The sequence below is a fragment of the Salmo trutta genome, chromosome 14 (genome assembly GCF_901001165.1).
Source record: "Salmo trutta chromosome 14, fSalTru1.1, whole genome shotgun sequence".
Lineage (NCBI taxonomy): Eukaryota > Metazoa > Chordata > Actinopteri > Salmoniformes > Salmonidae > Salmo > Salmo trutta.
In genome coordinates, this window is record NC_042970.1 from 44645245 (window position 1) to 44650746 (window position 5502).

The 5502-nt window shown below is 40.5% G+C and overlaps 1 long non-coding RNA gene across 1 annotated transcript; it reads right to left on the bottom strand.

Moving 5' to 3' along the window:
* Positions 1-983: 983 nt before the first annotated feature.
* Positions 984-1772, bottom strand: LOC115208202 (uncharacterized). Its single transcript, XR_003881111.1, has 4 exons — positions 1702-1772; positions 1438-1478; positions 1268-1323; positions 984-1134 (listed from the first exon to the last, which is right to left on the bottom strand). It is a non-coding gene; the product is annotated as an uncharacterized LOC115208202 (long non-coding RNA).
* Positions 1773-5502: the final 3730 nt, after the last annotated feature.

The following is a 5502-nucleotide window of genomic DNA, read 5'->3' on the forward strand; positions in this document are numbered from 1 at the left end:
TTCTCCACTTCCTATCTGACTGACGTGCCCAAAGTAAACTGCCTGTTGTTCAGGCCCTGAAGCCAGGATATGCATATAATTGGTACCATTGGAAAGAAGACACTTTGAAGTTTGTAGAAATGTTAAAACGATGTTGGAGACTAACACAATAGATATGGTAGGAGAAAATCCATAGAAAAACCAAACCGGAAATGTTTTTATTTTGAGAGAGCCCATGCTATTACAATGGAACGTAATAGAGAAATAATGAAATCTAGCTCCCAGTATGCAATTCCTATGGCTTCCACTGGGTGTCAGTAGTCTTTGTTCAAGGTTTCAGGCTTGTTTCTTCCAAAACGAGTAAGAATAATTAGTTTTACTACAGGGACACAGACTTGGAAATTCGTGTATAGTTTAATTAGATTTTAGGGTATCTGAGGATTAAATAGAAACGTATTTTGACTTGTTGAAACAAAGTTTAGGGGTAGATTTTTGGATTCCTATCTTGGCATGTTGAACGAGTGGATTACTCAAATCGATGGTGCCAACTAAAAATACTTTTTGGGATATAAAGAAGGATTTTATCTAACAAAACGACACTACATGTTATAGCTGGGACCTTTTGGATGACAAATCAGAGGAAGATTTTCAAAAAGTACGTGAATATTTAATCGCTATTTGTGAATTTATGAAACCTGTGCCGGTGGCAAAATATTTTGATGTGGGACGCCGTCCTCAAACAATCACATGGCATGCTTTTGCTGTAAATCGGACAGCGCAGTTAGATTAACAAGAATTTAAGCTTTCAACTGATATAAGACGCTTGTATGTACCTAAATGTTTAATATCCATAATGTTTATGATTATTTATTTGAATTGCGCGTCCTCCAGTTTCACCGTAAGTTGTCCCGCTAGCGGGGCGCCTATCCCAGAACTAACGCATGGAATTACCCTGTATTGTGTATACACCATCAACACACAGGTTAAGTGAGTTTATCGGTGCCTAATACACAGGTAAGGGAACTGTGTTACAGTACCTGGCACAGCCCCCACAGTCGATGTTTCCCGTGGTCTCTTTGATGGTACGCTCAGAGACGAAGGCAGGGTACTCCGTGTCACATGGCACCATCATGGTCTTTCCCCTCGACCTTTGGGCTGGAAATGGGACATGTAAATCTTAACATAATAAAGACACGAAAGACTCACACACACACATGCATGTGTACAAGCACTCACACACACACACACACACACACACACCTCAAGGTATATTCTTGCACACACTGACCTTTGACTGAGAGATCAACATGCCACCAGCTGTAAAGGTTGAACTCCAGCAGGAAACTGATGAGAAAAACACAAACATACATTAATATAATAATACAATAATATGTACTGTGGTTGATAATCAGTGCATCTCATTTTATCATATCAAGGTGATTATTTAATTATTCTCACATGACAAGTTTGGTCAGGAGCCATTTCACCATGGAGAAGGGCTGGGAGAGAAGACATTAAATAATTAGCATTGACTGGATGTATGTAAGTCTGATGAGTTGTTTAGGGACAGTATGTACATGTGATAATATTTAGGGACAGTACTTACATGTGATAATATTTAGGGACAGTACTTACAAGTGATAATATTTAGGGATAGTAGTTACATGTGACAATATTTAGGGGCAGTACTTATATGTGACAATATTTAGGGGCAGTACTTACATGTGATAAAGAGCGTGCGCTGTCACTGCTGCCAGCATACTCTCTACAGAGAGCCTGGTAGTCATACAGAGTGATCCTAGAGAGATGAGAAAATAGACCATTCATCGTGTATGTGTCTATGTCTGTGTGTGTGTGTGTGTGTGTGTGTGTGTGTGTGTGTGTGTGTGTGTGTGTGTGTGTGTGTGTGTGTGTGTGTGTGTGTGTGTGTGTGTGTGTGTCTACCTGTCTACTAGCGGTCCAGAACTTCCTCTGAAAGAAATCCAGCTTCATCTGAATCCCAACGGCTATAGTGGGTTTTAACAAAAACACAAACAGAACACAGTCAGCACACTGTACATCTAGAAGCGGAATTAAACATGTATTTAAGAGTTTCTTCACATGTCTTCAGATGGGGCTTTATAGTTACAAGCCTATAACAGGTACAGTAGCTCTCTATGTTAGGGAGAAGTTAAGGGAGATGTTAGGGGCTTTTCAGGGAGCTTACAAACAACAATAGGCGACTTCCTGTCATCCAGCAGTTGTATGGCAGTGCTGGCCAAAACCACACTCGTATTCTCATTTCCTGGAGTAAAACAATAACACAGAGAAGCACAGATATTAGCCTCAATCAACAAATGTTGTGTAAATGGAAAATAACAATTCCTACTATTTCAATAGATCTTATAAAATACACTATATATTCCATTCCATTCCACCCTCAGCACCATCACAGCTGGAAAACCAAGTCACAGAAACAAAAGGGAATAATCATTTTCTAGCCAAAAGATGGCGCCATACCCACAGCCTTCAGCAGGGAATAGCAACCCACAGCACTACACTCAGTGATGGAATCCCATCAGTAGTCTACAACCAGGATGTTAGAAGTGATTCTAACACAGAGAGAGGGATGTGTTCTTATGAAATAAAAACCTGTTCTGGTACTAGCACTACAGAACCTCTGGGGACAGGGATTGTTGGAGGAGGTTATAGTATTAAACAGGGGAGGTGACAGTAAAGGAGGGATATTTTACAACAGACTAAGGGATGAGAGCAGTTAGAGGAAGGTAGAGGCTGGTAGACAACATGGAACAACAGTGAGATCCTGATCCTCTCTTTCCCTCAGTGGGAAGAAAGTGGGGCACATTAATTACAGACAGCAGTGAGAGAGATGAGCTGTACAACAACCAAGCTTCTCTAATATACAGTAGCTCACTCTCCCTAACTTGTGGTTGAGTGTCATCTGTAGCCTATTTTCCACCCCCACACCCCACTCAATAGATATCTTTAGTTAACCCTGTGTACTGTATCTCTGTGGGTTACCATGGCGATTCAATGTGTCTCTGATAGGTTTTACCATGACGATTCGGTGTATCTGTGTCTCTGATATAGTGTGTAGTTAGCCTCTTTGCTCAGTGAGACTTGTACACATTAATCTAGTCTCCTGTCAGTGCAGGCGACATCCCGTACCCCGAAAACATATTTATCAGCCCCTCTGATTTACCTATTTCCGTGAAACTTTTCCAGTCACAAGGCAAATCTATAATACGGAATGCCTTACCGATCGGTACGGGCTATAAAATGTGTGAACCATGGTAAAAATAAACGTTTAAATCCACATTTTCCAAAAGTCACTCCCTTGTCCCCATACTCCGTAGCAGTCGCCATGCAAGATTATCGTGTGATCTCAGCTGGCAACAAACCTTTGGCTTTAGGGTGTGTGAGGGATCAGCCGGGTCAAGTGGTCCGACTGCGCCCTCTGCTGGAGGTGGGCCGCAGTACAGCCACTACTGATGAGCTCACCTGAGGCCAATTGACTGGTTATTGTTTGTGCTCCCTGAAGGGGCAGAGGGGGGAGAGTGATTATGAGCCAGAGACTATGATGAATTCCAGGACAGTAGGATTCCCTGTTATAGGTTTGGCACCAACTGTTATTTTATTACTATTTATATTATTTTTTTGATAGCCATTACCCTGGCCTTTGTTTGTACGGTCCAGGGGAGAGTTGAAAGAAGAACACTGATTACAGTGTCCTTTTTGTTGAAGTCACGTCTCTGCGTCTCATTTCGTGATGTCCCGCCTATGATTTTGTCAGTGAATAGGTACGGCCTTTTCACAGGCGATATGGTGTGAATTTGGTAAACTCTGGAAAAGTTGGATTAAACCTGTTGAGGCCAGGGGACAGGATCTTATCCCGGTATTGGGATTCATTGTCATGTGACCATGGCGGGGAATTCAAAACTGCAAGAGTAATCATTTCAAATAATCAAATAATCAACTATTTTCCTCCATTTGAAAGATATATCTCCTAAATCTAACCACGCTGTCCGATTTTCAGAGGCTTTACGGAGAATGCATAAAGTTAGGTTATGTGAGGAGAGTACATTGACAATAGCTGCGTGTAATGTTTAGCCAATTCAAAGAAGGGCATCAACAGACAGAAAATTAGCTAGAATTATGCACTTACCTTTGACAATCTGCATCAGATGACACTCATAGGACATTATGTTAGACAATACATGCATTTTTAGTTCCATCAAGTTCATATTTATATCCAAAAACAGCATTTACAGTCACGGTGAAATTCAGAATTTTTTTCGGCTCGAATGCTCCCAGTGAATCCAGCATTACAAATCACGGAATTACTATTCGAAAACATTGGTAAATTATAATATTGTCATTCAAAGAATAATATATTATCATCTCGTAATTGCTACCGAATGGCCAGATCTCAAAATAACTTTACTGGGAAATCACATTTTGCAATAAACTGGGTACTATGCTAACAACATAAGCTAAGCTATAAGCTAAGCTAAGCTATACCGTTAGCATTAGCATCATCTAATATCGATAATAACATTCTAAATATCCCCTTACCTTTGATTATCTCCATCAGAAGGCGCTGCCAGGGATCCCAGGTCCAGAACAAATGTGGTTTCTTTTGACAAAGTTCATAATTTATGTCCAAATAGTTAGCGTTCAGTAGGCTCCCACAAAATGAGGTGGGCAGTGTAAAGTCACGCCGAAAAGCTAAAAAAAACCTAGTAAATAATCTATTTATGTTTGTTCAAACATGTCAAACGCTGTTTAGCATTAATCTTTTGGTCCATTTTTAACGTGAAACATCAGTAATATTTTCACACAACCTATCAAGTGTCTAGAATAAACGATTATGACAAAGACACTCTTCTCAGATTTATGCGCAGGTGCAAAAAATGAAGTGATGACGTGTCAATTTACAAGCATTCTAATTCGGTCTGTATTAATCACAGATGCGTCAAACAACTTTATAAAGATCGTTGACATCTAGTGGAAGCAGTAGGAGTTGCGAACTGAATCCTTTCTCACTATGGTATCTATAAAACAATGACACTAAATAGTACAGTCACAAAATTCTCATTTTTTTAAATCTATTTTTCACAGGTTTTTGCCTGCAATATGAGTTTTGTTATACTTACAGACACCATTCAAACTGTTTTAGAAAATTCAGAGTGTTTTCTATCCAAACCTGAACAATAATATGCATATTCTAGCTTCTGAGTTGGTGTAGGAGGCAGTTAAAAATGGGCACATATTTTTTTCCAAAATTCTCAATACTGCCCCCTAGCCCAATACTGCCCCCTAGTCGAGGCACAGATCTGGGGAAGGGTACCAACAAATGTCTGCAGCATTAAAGGTCCCCAAGAACACAGTGGCCTCCATTGTTTTTAAATGGAAGACGTTTGGAACCACCAAGACTCTTCCTAGAGCTGGCCGCCGGACAAACTCAGCAATCAGGGGAGAAGGGCCTTGGTCGGGGAGGTGACCAAGAACCTGATGGTCACA